This window comes from Gobio gobio (assembly GCF_949357685.1).
Source record: "Gobio gobio genome assembly, chromosome: 23".
Classification (NCBI taxonomy): domain Eukaryota; kingdom Metazoa; phylum Chordata; class Actinopteri; order Cypriniformes; family Gobionidae; genus Gobio; species Gobio gobio.
Window position 1 is genome coordinate 21,670,891 of NC_137119.1, and position 17,245 is coordinate 21,688,135.

The 17,245-nt window shown below is 38.5% G+C and overlaps 1 protein-coding gene across 1 annotated transcript in view; it reads left to right on the forward strand.

Moving 5' to 3' along the window:
- Positions 1-17,245, forward strand: part of dok6 (docking protein 6) — a 112,340-nt gene that overhangs the window by 34,277 nt on the left and 60,818 nt on the right. The gene's annotated exons all lie outside the window — the stretch shown is intronic.

Sequence of the window (17,245 nt, forward strand, 5' to 3'; positions counted from 1 at the left end):
AAAAAAAACCTAAATAACGACTTATATAGTGATGACCGATTTCAAAACATGGCATCATGAAGCTTCGAAGCGTTATGAATCAGTGAGTCGATTCAGCGGTTTAGATCACCAAAGTCACGTGATTTCAGCAGTTTGGCGGTTTGACAAGCGATCCTAATCATTATTCGACTCACTGATTCATAACGCTTCGAAGCTTCATAAAGTTATTGTAGAACCACTGCAGTGAGATGGACTTTTTAACGACGTCTTTAGTACCTTTTATGGGTCTTGAGAATGTAAAGTGCATTGTGCCAGTGGAGGCCTTTCTGAGCCATCGGATTTCAACTAAAATATCTTCATTTGTGTTCCGAAGATGAACGGAGGTCTTACGGGTGTCGAACGACATGAGGGTAAGTAAGTAATGACAGAATTTTCATTTTTGGGTGAACTAACCCTTTAACTGTCACGGAATGGTAAGCACAGGATTGTGGGATATCAAAGGCAGCGAAAGATACATCTATGCTGCCTTCAAAAAACGATCAGATGAAGGTATCTTAAGAGACAGGATTTGGACGTGCCTTGATGCCTTGTCTTGCATTTTTAAGATTTCGGATGTAGTTCTAGTCACTGAGCAGATTAATAAATTAAATGATGTTTACACCTGAGATGCATCAACCTAAAGTTGGGATTGCAGCCAGTGGAAGTGGAATCTAACCCAGGGCCCATCATTAAACTTTTACACATACTTGTTTTACAGGCAAAGTAAAACTGATGGTTTACCTGCCTTACAGCTATAAAGGGCTAGTTAACCCAAGATTGAAAATTCTGTCATCATTTACTTAGCCCTCATGTTGTTACAAACCTGTATGCATTTCTTTCTTTCTTTTGTTAATTGAGATAAGCTGAAATAAATACATTTAAAGCTATATATACAGTGTATACACACACACACATACACACACGTGTATATATAAAACAAAAGAACAAAAAGTCTTTATAATATGAAAAAAATACTATATAAGCAATATGGTATTGTCCCAGACAAGTATTAATGTAAAGCCCTGATATCTTGCATGTTGCCAAACTGAGTGTAAAAGTCAAATAAACGCTTTATCAGAATGCAAACAGAAGTCTGGATATGATTGCAGTAATGATGGCCTTAGCAACCGCTCTTTCAGATAACAAATCAAATCATAGCATCCTCCACAGCTCTGTCCCAAAACAGCTTGGCAATCATGTCAAAAGGGAGCCCTTTTTTTGGAAAATGGTACGCACAGTGTCAGGATATTCCCAAACAACATCACTACTCATCAGTCTTGCAGCTTCATTCTTCACGGTTTCTCAAAATCAGCAGAAATGGCTTTTTGTGTGTGCGTGTTTAGCAATACTCCTGTATTTGTGTGTCTTTGCACATGACCTGTATATGCACTGGATTAATTTACAGTTTACATTTACAGTTATTATCATATTAGCACAACATCTGTGGTTTAGGTACGTATGCAGATGGATTAAGATCTTTGTAGTTATTAATAAAGTGGGAGTTTGTCTGTATGTGTCATTCGAAGTCATTCGTGCAGCATGAAACCCATTGAAATGAACAAAACATATACAGTATACACTACCATTCATATGTTTGGGATTTTTTTTTTTTTAAGAAAGTAGTTTATTCAGGATACATTGAACTGATCAACAGTGGCAGTAAATTTATTTACAATGTTACCAAAAATGTATATTTCAAATAAATGCTGTTCTTTTTAACTTTCAATTTATCAAAGAATCCTGAATTTGTTTTATGTTTACATAAAATATTAAGCAGCACAGCTGTTAATACACTGATAATAATAAGAAATGTCTATTCAGCACCAAATCTGCATATGTAACCATGGACCACAAAACATTTTTTTTTTATTTATACATCATCTGAAAGCTAAATAAGTAAGCTTTTCATTGATGTATTGTTACGATAGGACAATGTTTTGCCGAGATACAGCTATTTGAAAATCTAGAATCTGAGGGTGCAAAAAAAAAAAATCTAAATATTGAGAAAATCGCCTTTGATGTTGTCCAAATGAAGTCCTTAGCAATGCATATTACTAATATATCTTCATGGAACATGATCTTTACTTAATATCCTAATGATTTTTGGCATAAAAGAAAAATCTATAATTTTGACCCATACAATGTATTGTTGGCTATTGCCACAAATATACCAGTGCGACTTATGACTGGTTTTGTGGCCTAGGGTCACATATTAGAATGATTTCTGAAGGATCATGTGACACTGAAGGCTGTAGTAATGATGCTGAAAATTTAGCTTTGTCATCATAATAATTCACATTTCTGTTCACATTTAAAAAAAATATTTAAATGGAAAACTATTTTCCATAATATAATATATAACATTAAGTTGTAATATTTCACAGTATTACTGTTTTTACTGTATTTTATCAAATAAATACAGCCTTAGTGATCGTAATTAGACTTATTTTTAAAAACATGTAAAATTTTGACTTTTAAACGGTATGTAGAATAATCAAAAGGTATGAAAAGATGTTGTTTTCTTATAACCTCACTTCTGTCACTGCTGATTTTTCTTCATCTAATGACAACCTAAGGGAATACATTTTTTACAAATGTTTGCATTGAAAACTGATTACTATCATTTGTTTTCAAGTCACATGGTAGTGTGTGCAGTGTATTTAGTCAGTGTATTCAGTCTGTTCAGATCAATCTGGGCTTACAGTTCTGAATTCTCCCGCGGAACTAGGGACTTTGGGGGTGGTACTCGGTGTGTTTCGACTGCAGGAACCGGGGTCTAAATAAAGTTCTGGGTAAAGATTTCCCCCTCAAAATGGCTCTGTTTGCGAGGTTATACTTTTTCAAAGTTCAGGAACTTTCGGGGGTGGGACTTGGGCCCTGAACATGCTGATTGGTTGAGCTCACGCAGCATTTTATTTCAACCAAGCCAATTCCCCCAGTTTATCTTGAAGCCAAGATACTTAACTGCAACTTAAACTGCAATTAATCGACTGGCCGCTGGAGACAGGCTCCAAAGGGGAGCAGAATCTCATTGAGCCCCATGTTAAAATGCCCAACTTTACAGCAGAAAAAAACATGTTTAAAGCCTGGTACAAATTGTGGTTTTGGTCTATACAGCTAATTTTGCCCTTCATGACAACTGTGAGGGGGGTGATTTTTTTTTTTATAAATCATTCGTTTACGTTATATAAAGCCTTAAAGTTCTGCATAATTAAGGGCGTGGCCACTTTGAGTGACAGGTGGATTGCCGTTTATCTGCGGTCTGTTAGTCATCACGTCACCTCACTTCCACCCACGTCCCGCCTCTTTGCCCATTTTCTGCTATGCGGGAGTAACGTGCTGCCAAGATGGCAACGGCCAGCTCGTCCCTACTTTACGCTTCAAAACTGCTCTTCAGAATCCTATGGGGGATGTCACGGACACTACGTCCATATTTTTTTACAGTCTATGATTTCAACCTAAAAGTCTGTTGCCATGCGTGCAGTAAGTGTCGTTTGCTATTCATGTCAACAATGGAGTTTAAAAAATACAACCGATGGACCGACGACGAGGTTCAGGCTTTATTACATTTATTTGCAGAGGACGAAATCCAGTGGGCTCTGGAAAGTCGTGCGCAGTCCTACGTCACCGGACTAATCTTCACGGTACTTTAAACCGCTATGGAAATGCAGGCAGCAGCAGGTCTGGGGGAAAAATAGATCCTTGGACAAATTGTTCCGGGTAATTTTGGTAGAAACGGGGCTTGAGAAAGCAAGTTACAGTAATGTTGAGTGTCTCTTGCCCTCCCTGGGTGTAGAGTGAGTATGATTGCTGTGTTTTATAAGTAATTAGATAACTTTCTCTGCTAGCAGCGGGTGGTTTGTGGACTACAGCAGACAGATTTTATTAGAGAGGTGAAACGTCAGTCAGTGGAGCCTCCAAGGTGGCTCACATCATCTTGCTGGCAGATGAAAAGGTCAGCCATCTCTCTGACTGAGCTGCATTGTCTTTTGATCAGCCAATGCCATAAACATAGACATTCCTGCATGCGTACAGGGTTATGGTAGCATTCATTTGCCTTGGGGCTTTTATTTGAATTCTCTGTCTTTAGGTGAACTCTTTATTAAGTTCATATTTTCATTAAGTCTAAATTAGTACATACGCAACAGGTGTGATTCTTGATTCCTTTGGTGCACACAACAGCTGCAGGAGTCAATTCTTTTTTTCTTTAATTAAATTGAGTAACAATGGATGAGGACATATTCACAGAATCAAAAAACAAAATCAGAAAGTATTTATAAATTCCTTCTTTAGAAATGGAAAAATGTTTTTGAATCCTTTGTATTAGCCTATATACACCGATCAGGCATAACATTATGAGGTGAAGTGAATAAGACTAATCACCTCTTCATCACAGCACCTGTTAGTGGGTGGGATATATTAGGCAGCAAGTAAACATTTTGTCCTCAAAGTTGATGTGTTGGAAGAAGAAAAAATGGGCAAGCGTAAGGAATTGAGCGAGTTTGACAAGGGCTAAATTGTGACGGCTAGGTCAGAGCATTTCCAAAACGGCAGTGAGGTGTTCCCAGTCTGCAGTGGTCAGTATCTATCAAAAGTGGTCCAAGGAAGGAACTATGGTGAACCGGCGACAGGGTCATGAGCGGCCAAGGATAATTGATGCACGTGCCTGGTCTGATGAATCACGTTTTCTTTTACATCACGTGGATGGCCGGGTGCATGTGCGGCGCTTACCTGGGGAACACATGGCACCAGGATGCACTAAGGGAAGGCAAGCTGGTGGAGGCAGTGTGATGCTTTGGACAATGTTCTGCTGGGAAACCTTGGGTCCTGCCATCCATGTGGATGTTACTTTGACACGTACCACCTACCTAAGCATTGTTGCAGACCATGTACACCATTTCATGGAAATGGTATTCCCTGGTGGTTGTGGCCTCTTTCAGCAGGATAATGTGCCCTGCCTAGACGGGTCAGGGCTGGTTTTTGCAGCAAAAGGGGGACCAACACAATATTAGGTCATAATGTTATGCCTGATCGAGCTATTCTTCCTGTTGAATAAAGTGTCATAAATGAGTGTCCTGTCATTCTGAAATTGTCTCTCCACTCATGATCTGTGAAGTGGAGCAGGACAACGTCCTACCAGTCCTTGTTTCAGACTTTCATCCACAGACGACTGGTTTTGGGCACGTGAAAGGGCATTTTTACTACGTGATAAATATAGGCAGAACGGTTCATATGCTCGTTGTCTCCTAATAAGAACCTAAAATGGATAAATATTAAGCTTTTTAAAACAAAGAAAAGGAGTATGGTCAGTATGTAACAACAGCGCTAAACTCCGTATATTCTTGCAGTATGCGCATGTCAATGGTTTAAATCCGATCAGAAGCTTGTGACATAAACGCGGACATCAACCCGTTCGCTTTATTTAGCGTTCATGCAAACACTATGTTCGGATTCATCAATCGAAATTAATTAATTCAGGTTGAAGTAAAGAGTGTCCATGTAAACGTAGCTATTGTGTTACATATTTGATTTTAGTTTTTACAAAGAAATTGTTTGATTTATTTCTCCATATCTTTTTAGATAACTGGTATCAATCCCAGGTTTGTTTAATAGGTCTAAATGGAACCTCTACTTAAAAAGTTAAAGAGGTTGTTCAACATTATTAAGCAAGTCACAGTTCTCATGCAGTATGGGGAGAAAGAATGCTCTTTCTGAAGCTGAAAAGCATGAAATAGTGCAATGTTATGCAAAAGGCAGGACAATAACTAATATTGTATGAAAACTGAATGAAGATTATCAAACTGTCATGAGATTTTTGAGTAATTTACAGTACAAGAGAACTCAGTCAGTTAAAGGCTTATTAAAGGGGTCATGAACTGCGTTGTTTTATTGTTTTATGATGTTTCCTGTGGTGCACTTATAATGTTAGAATGATTTTTACATCAAAAATTGTCATCATTTATAAATAAAAGGCATTTTTCGTACCCTGATTTAAGCCCTCTGGTTTAAGGGGCGTGTCCGCTGTGAGACTTCAGTGTAAACGCCCTCTGCTGTGATTGACTAACGTCTTTCCATTTGAAATAGCTAAGTATTATGCTGCGTTCCAGGCAAGTTTTTGAGCCCCCAAGTTACGACTTCAAACCAAGACTCGAGACTTTGTAGCGCTCCAGGGGAAGTCACGCCAAACTGCCTGAGCGCAAGGAATTGTGGTAGCTAGCTAGATGTATACAAAGCATGGCGGACCGTACGGGGCTTATGCTCATTTACAATCATTTCTATCGCCAAAGGTGCTTACTCCTTGATTATTTGAGGGAAACGGAGGAGAAAAAACGCTGCATAAGGCAAGAGAAGCTGTTATACCTTTTTATTTTACGTTATTTCTATATTTGGAAATGTAAACACTGCATCCTTAGGGGCTGCCATTGTTGTTTCGCGGGCTAAATTATAGATCAAAGATCGCCCGTTACATATACACAAGACGAATTATAGCTCGAGACACCACAGAGACATCAGAGCCAGCGGCAAACGTCAGAAGGACCAGCCAAGGAAAGGCTGCTCTCGCCGGGGTTAATGAGCGCTGAGTGTCGCTGATCGCCTGGATCTCAACTCTGAAAACGCCAGATAAAATGTTCAAATAACCACAGATTTGAGCTGAAAACAATTATTTTACATTATCACCTGAAAAAGTCTTAAAACTACGTTTTGTCACACATTAACAGTAGTATTTAAAAAACACAGAAGTGAATGTCATGCGCGAATGAAGCAAATGTCACACGCGAATGAAGCGAGTAAACTCAAAATGTTCAAGCGTCCAACTACGTGTGAATAGCGCGATTTATTTGCGTCCGGTGTGAACACACCATTAGGCTACCTATTCTATTGCATGTCGTGTGCGAATTAGTGGACGGGGCTAAACAGGCAGTGATGAAGCAGTGACGATCTTCTTCTGCAGAGGGTGCTTGCCTCCCTTTGACATCATAGATCCCCACTTTGACAACCTGTCGTTTGCTGGGCCTGATGTCAATAAAAGCTTTTATTGGACTAACAAGGAAGTTTACAGTTCTGAAACTTACAGGATATTCTTATAGTATGATGACCTCTTATATGTCAAAAGCTTAAGGAAAATTTGATTTCTCAGTTCTTGATCGCTTTAAGGAAAGCTTCTGTCAAAAAAAAAAAAATTGTATTAAAAGGACCGCTACAAAAAATCCACTGTTGAACAGCAAACGCGTATTTGAAGCTGCTGCTAAGAACCTTTCCACGCAGGCTGGCAGTTGTGCGTAAAGTTGCTTTTAAGCCATCTCTAACCAAAGCTCACAAAGAGAAGCAATTACCATTTTGGCTTGTTTCAGCCTGTTATTAATTTAAGCTGTGGTTTTCCTTGGAGAATCCTGTATAAGCATCTACATGGAATGAAGTGCTCTATTGAATGTTATATAGCATCCATCAATTCTTATCAAACTCTCCAGATTTTTTTATATACACTGTTTACGGTTGGTCCTTAATGAAGTGGCTAAATTTACCTGGCTTTGTTTCCACTGAAGAGTCCTTGTGTGTGTGTGTACATATAATTTTGACGGTTTAGAGGGTACACAGTGTCCTGATTCATAATTAAACAATCCAATCCAAAGACGGAAGGTTTGTTCATTTAATCAGCCTTTGAATTTTCTGTTTGCAATCAGAGAGCTTGGAGAGATACTGCCCGCCCGCAACTCCTGCTGTCGATTGAGCTGCACTTAAGTGAAGGAGAGGGAGGCTGATTGCAAATTCATTTATGTCAGTCATAGTAAGGGTAGATGACTTTGGCCACGGTTGCAGTAAAGTGAAAATTGGCTAAGAGTAGTGTATTTATTTGGGGATAATACAGTGAAAAGATCTAAATGCCATGTTCAGAATTAGCATTTATATAAAGCTATTAGGCACTCAAGTTGCATTTACTTACCCGTGTCAAACTTTAAAGTCCCAGTGAACCGGAAGTTGCAACTGACTTTATTTCAGTGCTGTGACGTATTTCCAAGTGAAACGGAATATTGAATAGAGGGCAGGGTTTTACTTCAGCGCTCCTCCTCTCCATCTCGCGCTCATAGCAGACTAACGGATGGAGGGGAGTGGTTAAGGGTATTCAAACCCAAGCCGTCACACAGTCGTCATCGGAAAGGGAACGCCATTCAAGACCGGAAGTTACTTTTCAGATTTTGATTAAAGATTACCGCGGCAAACAATTTTTTTCTGTGTATTAACTTGCACGGATTAGTTGTTCACCCTAAGACCTGTAATGTGGGCTAACAAATTAAATAAGATCGATTTTGATTTCATGAGGACTTTAAAAAAATCAGTCGTCATCTATATTGTAGTAGAAAATAGTAATACTGTAGTCAGTTCTACTGAATCGTGTTTGGATGAACTTAAAGATATATTGGCGCCATCCTTGCTTACAGACAAGTTTGGTTTGATTTTAGTTTTTAGTTTTTTTTATAACTCAAATGCCTTTGAGAATGAGAAAACATGATAGTAACCAGAAGTAGTTCAGGTCTGGGCAACACAAGAAACACTCTGGTCTCTGGTCAGTCTTTGTGAGCCAAGTGTGGGAAATCTTGAATTCATTGCTTTAGATGTTCCAGTAGTTTGTTTGTCTTTTGTTTACATTGATGTGAAGCTAGAAGAAAGGGAAGCACAATAACATGTATTAGCATTAGCTACATGGTCAAACTCTTGGTTTTATCAATCAGGAGACATAAAGTTAATTTTCATTTACCGTCAATTTTACCTTTGTATTAGACGTTGACCTAAAGTTCCATGTAAATAAAAACACACACACGAAAAAACCCGTTACCCTCTATTTACTTTATTTATTTGATATACTAAATAAACTATTTTGCTAATTATACTAGTGATTATACTACTTGTATAATAAATAGTTGTATTATACATTTACTTATATAATACAACAGTCAGTGTATTTATATAATATTTCAAGCAATATATTAAACGGGTCATGAACTACATTAATTTATTATTTTTATAATGTTTACACTTATAATGTTAATATGATTTTTACATTAAAAATTGTCATAATTTAGAAGTAAAAGCCATTTTTAATAGCTTCATTAATAGCGAAGTATTACATGTGGAACTCTCTCAAAAGATTTTAGCACATTTTGACTATTACAGCTCTCAATATTAACTAATTAGGAAAAGTGTTGATTATAGGATTATATTTAGATTGTGGCATGAAAGGTTGCAGTGATGAGCATTGTAGCCGATCACAGACGCATGAATGCAGTGATTCCGTCATTGCAACTCGATTTCTACACACTAATGAATGCTTTCATCATAACTAACAGTGCACAATGTAAATAAGAGATTTATTGATTCTAACGGGAGTTTTGGCGAGAGTCTATGATAAAGTCACTGATAAACTTGCGCTGTTTGATTGTAAAGCTCCAGCGATTGTAAAGGGAGCGTTCTTTGTTCGTTTTCTATATATAATTTAATAAAAGATTATTTTCATCCTACAAAGAGAAACAATGTGAAATTGGTTCGATTTACTGAAATCTGACTGTACAGGGGTGTAAGGAAAGACGTGCCATGATTCGATACAAACCGCGATACTGAACTCACAATACGTTATGTATCGCTATATTTTAAGCCAAAATAAAGATTTTTTTTTAAAACTTTTTTATAATTATTAAAATTATATTATTGTTGTTATTATTATTATTATTTAAATTATATGATTTTTATTGTATTATTATTATCAGGACCCACAAATATTCCCCCATTGCATTGTTATACATTTATATTATATATAGTCGTTTAATGTAGTAATGTCACTGAAACTCTGTAAACTTAATTTTTTTCCCTCACGCATTACTCACTCTTTCAATGCAGGCATTGGATCTCTAGCCGCACACAGACTCTCCCGGTCCTCTCTATGACCTGCACTATACATATAAGAATAAACCATCTAAAATGCTTTGAATAATCATAATACTAAAACGAAATGTGATCTGATGATAAATGATGTTTGCACTTCCACTTTGAGGAGTGTCATTCCGACAGCGCGTGCGCTTTATATGATTATCCCAGTTCTAATCGCAAGAAAGCATGTCAAAATGACTATTCCCAAACTGTTAATGTTTAGCTAATCAAAATATTAACATTTTTGCATTTACTCACATTCTTGTTGTTTTCGCGCCTCACGCAAGCGTTTGAACATCTGTGTTTACTACAGTATGCACGTTGTGGTAAATCTGTTCATATGAAGCCATCATGTCTCTTCAGAAGACTTGGATTTGGATAAGACAGCTCGAATAGTTATTTTTACGATGCCTTAATGGCATTTTTCTTATCTTTTAAGTTGAGTAATGGACTTTAAATGGAGTGACAGAAATCTCTCAGGTTTCATAAAAATATCTTACATGAGGGTGAGTACATGATGACAGAATTGAGAATTTTGGGTGAATTATACCTTATAATTTTTGTATCGCGATATACCGATTAACGGTATATCGTTACACCCCGACTGTACATGAATCGTACATATCAGAAATCACTGGTGATTTTGGATAGACACATACACATAATCAGTACATATCAAACGATCTGTAACAAAGCAAAACACACAGTAAAAACCTTTTTACTCACGTAAGTGTATTGCGCAGTTCCTGTCAGATCCAATATAGAAAGCACAGCATCGTTTTTTTTTTTTTTTCAGTCTCTCTCCAAATCCAGCGTCAGAAGGAAGGTTATGCAGCGACTGTGTTTTTCCACAACCTTGCACTGCACAACATTTGCACTCTTCAAAGGCATGTTTATTGCTTAGTTGCTCGATCCAGTGTTTGCTCGATCCAGTGTTTACTGTAACGTATGCTATTTACCTACTACTTGTCATGCGCGAATCAGTGGGCGGGGCTACAGTGGTAACAATTGATGATGTAGGCGTTGATCTTCTTTTGCAGAGGCGGGTCATTCACCATAGATAGGCACATTCCAAAACGAGTTGTTCTCTGGATTTGGTTTAAATAAAAGCTGTTTTTGGATTAACAAGGAAGTTTTCAGTTCTGAAACGTACAGGGTTTCACCTCTTATTGGTCAAAAGCTCAAGGAAAATTAGATTTCTCAGATCATGACCCCTTTAAAGTACATTTGCTATTTAACCTTACAACCATGATGTAAGAGGTTGTTTGTTCACAGCATTTTAGACCTTTTTATATACGATGATCATGCAACTTTATTTTAATTATTTATTATAGTATTTTGAAGTTCACAAAATCTATTTGGCTCAGAAATTCAGTTTGAAGGGGCATGGCACATCTACTTGGCTGCTTTCTAGCTAAAAGTCTTTCATAAAAGCAAAGTGTTGGTGTGAGAAGACTCTGCAAGTTTGCTTCTCTAGTAGAAGGTCAGGAGGCAGCTGAATGGGCAGCTGAATGTCATAATGTCGAAACGATTCATTCGAAATTAATGGTTGATGGTTTCTTCTTGCTGGCTCTGCTTAACCAAAATAAAATTGAATTCCTAGACCAAAATCAATAAAAAGACGAGATTATAGATTGCTTATGCTGTAGCTAAACATAAATAAAAATAAATATCATTGAACTGTCAGAGGGTGCATGTTAATATGAATTAACATGAATAAGCAGCAGCCTTGTCTATCACAACAGTCGGCCTCCCAAAAGTCCAGCAAATGGCAGAGAAAGTACTGGGCTTGTAAATCTCAAATGACCATAACCACATTTGATAACAGATGGCATGCGTGCACAGTGTTCCATTATTTCTGACTTTCCCATTTGCAACAATGTGGATGAAATGGAGCTATTTTGCGTGTAACCTTTTGGCTCGACACACATACCAGGTATCGGGAGCACCAGGCATCGTACAGGAATGCACCCAGATCAATTATGTTGAGTGCCAAATTAAGCATTGTTCTTTTCCATGCACTACATCAGTGGAGTAAACAAATTAATCTCGCTCATGGATAGGAGTCCCAACAGGAATGCACATACATCAACAAATGAATATTGGCTGCCTGCGGCAGGATATGGAGTATCCTAACCTCAAAAGCATGCTGGGTTACATGTTTTTAAGTGTGCTCAGGTGGCCCTTCTCATTGCGGCCCAAAACAGAATATAGACTCGTAATATACACATAAATTATTTCATTTTTGATTATTTGAACGGTTTAATGTCGATTCACTTCCTAAATTACTAAGGCTGGGACAACCACTGTTGGGAGTAATGCACTACAAAGTAACGCGTTACTGTAATTCCACTACTTTAAGCGGTAACTACATTTTTTTAATCAAGTAACACAATTACTGAAATTAAAATGAGTTCGTTACTCGCGTTACTCTCTCTTGTTAAAAATGAATGCTTACAGACAAGAAGCTAATTCTCACTGTAGTACTGTTGCCGCCCGTGCCGCCATGTCGTGGAGATGCTGTGTTTTTTGTTGCGAAAGCCAAACTACTTTAGCCACGTTTCCACCGCAGGAACTAGGAACTTTGGGTTGGTACTCGGTGTGTTTCGACTGCAGGAACCAGGGTCTAAATGAAGTTCCGGGTAAATATTTCCCCCTCCGAACGGCCCTGCTCCCGAGGTAGTACTTTTTCAAAGTTCATGAACTTGCGGGGGTGGGACTTGGGCGCTGAACATGCTGATTGGTTGAACTCACCCAGTATTTTATTTCATCCGGCATTTTTAAAAGTCTTTTGCGAGGTTCGTTCTGCGTTCAGTAAATATCAGTCTTGCTCTTTCTGTCCGATGGCGCGCGTTCGTCTGAGCCATCTCACAATCAATGTCCGTAATAGCTGATAATAACATAAGTTGTCTTATTTTAAATCTAGCTTTACGAGCTTTCAGAATACGCTTTATTATTTAGTATAGCTCGTCTCTTTTCCACCATTTTGTTAATGACCTCTTTAGTAAACCAATACATAACCAGCAAAAGCAGCGCTGCTTGAATCTCCTCCATACTTGTTATTGTTGCAGACAGTGTCTCGCAAAAATGATTACTGTCTGTTGCCGACTGGGAGGAGCAGTCACGTGCAGTCCTACATTACCGGACTAAAATTTGCCTAATCTTCACGGTACTTTAGACCGCAGTGGAAACGCAGACAGTTGCAGGTCTGGGGGAAAAAAAGTTCCTGGTATAAATTGTTCTGGGTAATTTCGGTGGAAACAGGGCTTTTGTTTGGCCTTCCAAAAGAGGGGACAATTAGACAACAGCAGCTTTAGTTACAACACTGTTCCAGAACAGTACAACCCAACTATTCGACTGTGTGCTGCGCATTTTTCTAGCACCTGGGAGAGCACAGACCGTTTCTACGTCTTTGCCGTTTGTACGATAACAAATGCAAACTTATCAATCTGATACTTTCTGGTCCAGTCGCGCTGACAATGTAGATCGTTCAGCTTGGTCATCTGCATCATCCAGATCAGATTCGGGCTCGAATTGATAATGTAGGACCGACATTATCATCTGTTATTGCTTTGGGAGCTGATGTTCCAAATATGGTAAGAAGCGGGGCATTTCCGTCAGACGCATTAGGTATTCGGGCCAATCACAATGCACTGGATTGCTGGCCAATCAGAGCACACCACGCTTTTCAGAACGATGAGCTTTGAGAGATGAGACTTCTTAGCCAATTTTAACGTTTGTTGAGAATCTCATCTCTTATCTCTATTTAGCTTCGCCTTATGAGGCATGTTTGTTAAACCATTTTGTTAAATCACATATTCAATTATATGTAGCACCTCAAGGCACCTTTCTTTTCTCTTTTAATTAGTGTTTATACTGTAGGCCAATAACTTTTATTTCATTGGGCCTAATGTGGTAAAAAAAAAAAACACTGTTAAATGACTGAGACAGTTATTTTGTTTCAAGTAAAAAAAGGGACTTTTGAACCACTGCTTGATTTGAAGGCCTGTTGCCCTGTTGATTACAATAGATAGGTCTAAAATTATGTTTATTGTGTTTGACTGTTCAGTACTGTTCATATCTACATTTAAAAAGCAGACATAAAAGTAAAAAAAAAGGAAAAGGGTGGCTTGCCCACTTCAGGTTGGTGGTGAGTTCCTGCCACAAATGGAGGAGTTCACGTATCTTGGGGTCTTGTTCACGAGTGAGGGAAAGATGGAACGGGAGATTGACAGATGGATCGGTGCAGCTTCTGCAGTAATGCGGTCGATGCGATGTACCGGTCTGTCGTGGTGAAGAAGGAGCTGAGCTGTAAGGTGAAGCTCTCGATTTACCGGTCGATCTACGTTCCTACTCTCACCCATGGTCATGAGCTGTGGGCCATGACCGAAAGGACAAGATCCCGGATACATGCGGCCGAAATGAGCTTTCTCCGCAGGGTGGCTGGGCACTCCCTTAGAGATAGGGTGAGAAGCTCGGTCACTCGGGAGGAGCTCAGAGTAGAGCCGTTGCTCCTCCACATCGAGAGGAGCCAGCTGAGGTGGCTCGGCCATCTATTTCAGATGCCTCCTGGACGCCTTCCCAGGGAGGTGTTCCGGGCACGTTCCACCGGCCCCGGGGAAGACCTAGGACACGCTGGAGGGATTATGTCTCCCGGCTGGCCTGGGAACGCCTCGGGGTTCCCCCGGAAGAGCTGGAGGAAGTGGCTAGGGAGAGGGAAGTCTGGGCATCTCTGCTTAGACTGTTGCCCCCGAAGATGATGGATGGATGGATGGATGGATGGATGGATGGATGGATGGATGGATGGATGGACATAAAAGTAACTTTAAAGTTACTTTCCCTAGTAACTAATTACTTTTGATATACAAAAGTGATATGGTAAAGTAATTCAATTACTTTTAAAATAAGTAACTAGTAACTAACTAATTACTCATTTTCAGTAACTTGCCCAACACTGGGGACGTTTCTCCCGATTTGATACTATCACAATAGTTGGGTGCCGATACGATATGTATTGCAAATTATTATTATTATTATTATTTTTCAGAATTGCGATTTTACAAGTATTGCGATTCGATATTGCTATTTTTTTCCCATGTTTTTTTTAACTAGACAATGGGGAAAAGTTAAATTAAACACTTATACAGACTGTACATGATGTTGCTATAAGATTAGTCATATTTACAGAAACAATTCATCGAATCTTTCTGAGTTTTATTTCAGATGCATCATACAGTACTACATTCTCTTGAATAAGTGATTCAATAGCAAATACATTTTTTAACAGTCATTTGTCACCCCCTAGTGTAATTAGCCACAAACGATATAATTATTTATTTTCTAAGTAAAGCATACACTTTTAATTCAGTGTTGTATTGTTTGAGTAAAAAGTATTACAAAATAAAAAATTACTCAAAAAACTTTTAAAGTTAAAGTTACTTATTCCATATGTGAAATTTACTAAAAAAATCAGCGTGCAAAACTTGCGAAAGAAAAAATTACATACATTTTACTTATTGTTTTTTCAGGCCAGTTGGGTTGTTTTTAACCCAGCCATTTTTAGAGTGTAGGTGAGCGATTTAAAAAAAAAAAAAAAAATATATATATATATATATATATTTTTTTTTAAGCTAGACATAAAGGGTTAGTTCACCCAAAAATGAAAATTCTGTCATTAATTACTTACCCTCATGTCGTTCGACACCCGTAAGACCTCCGTTCATCTTCGAAACACAAATTAAGATATTTTAGTTGAAATCCGATGGCTCAGAAAGGCCTCCATTGGCACAATGCACTTTACACTCTCAAGACCCATAAAAGGGGTAGTTTTTGTGCGCAAAAAAACCCTAAATAACGACTTATATAGTGATGACCAATTTCAAAACACTGCATCATGAAGCTTCGAAGCGGTATGAATCAGTGAGTCGATTCAGCGGTTTGGATCGCCAAAGTCACGTGATTTCAGCAGTTTGGTGGTTTGACACGCGATCCGAAACATGATTCGACTTGCTGATTCATAACGCTTCGAAGCTTCATGATGCCGTGTTTTGAAATCGTCATCACTATATAAGTCGTTATTTAGGGTTTTTTTGCGCACAAAAACTATTCTCAGCGCTTCATAAAGTTATTGTAGAACCACTGTAGTGAGATGGACTTTGTAACGATGTCTTTAGTACCTTTTATGGGTCTTGAGAGTGTAAAGTGCATTGTGCCAATGGAGGCCTTTCTGAGCCATCGGATTTCAACTAAAATATCTTCATTTGTGTTCCGAAGATGAACGGATGTCTTACGGGTGTCGAACGACATGTCATGTTTGCACCTGTTCTTGCTAGTCCCTGATTCGTTCATCTTTCTCCATCAGTGCCTGTTTAGTTCCCTCATTAACCCTGTGTATTTTTACTCCCTGTTCTGTTCATTCCTTTGTCCGTTATTGTTTTATGTCATGCTGTTCTTTTTGTGAATCAACAGTAAGCGCTATTTTGACCGTATCCTGTTTCCTCATCTTCCTTCATTGACTACCCGTGACAATAGTTGGGTTTGTCCATATTTGCCCCAAACATGCATTTTTTAGAGTGAACCTTGGCACTAATCCAGATGGACTCTTAAGCGTATCCATCGTAAAATGTTCAACTACATTTGAAGACTCATCTGCCATTTTTAAACGCATGATGTTTTATTATGTGAATAAATCAGAGATATTAAACAGATGTGGACGGTCCCGCTGAGAAAAGGCCATTCAAACCTCATTTGTTAATTATGGAACTGCTGGGTTATTGATTGGTTAATGCTATGATTTTCCCCCTGCCTTTTGGGGAGAGACCTGTGTCTGTTTTTGGGCCATATAAGAGAATAAACACAGGTGTCAGGGGGGATGGATTGAAATAAGTATGTGTGTGTGTGTGTGTTTGTGGATTCTTTTTTTAATAGAGATTGTGCACATTCTCTCACACTCTCTCTTTTCTGTTGCCCTTGAAACGCTGTCAGGGGAATGTGAGTGTTTAATCTGTGAAAGTCTCAGACGTTGCTTGGAGGAATGTTTCAGAGAGAATTGTAGGCCTTTATTTCTTTAAATAGTATGCAGGGGGCAAATTCAGACAAATGGACACTGAAATGAGAGTGCCACTGAGATCTAGAGGCTCTTTCATGGGTTTTATGGCTCAGCGGTACATTCTGTAACATCAGAAAGTATGGCCAGAGTGTTTTATTTGTCTGAAAAATTCCTTTTATGGAAAGGTTTTCTTGCATTGCAAGCTATAGATGCTGTCAATAATACACTGCCTGTCATTATTTTTTTTAGAGTTTTCAG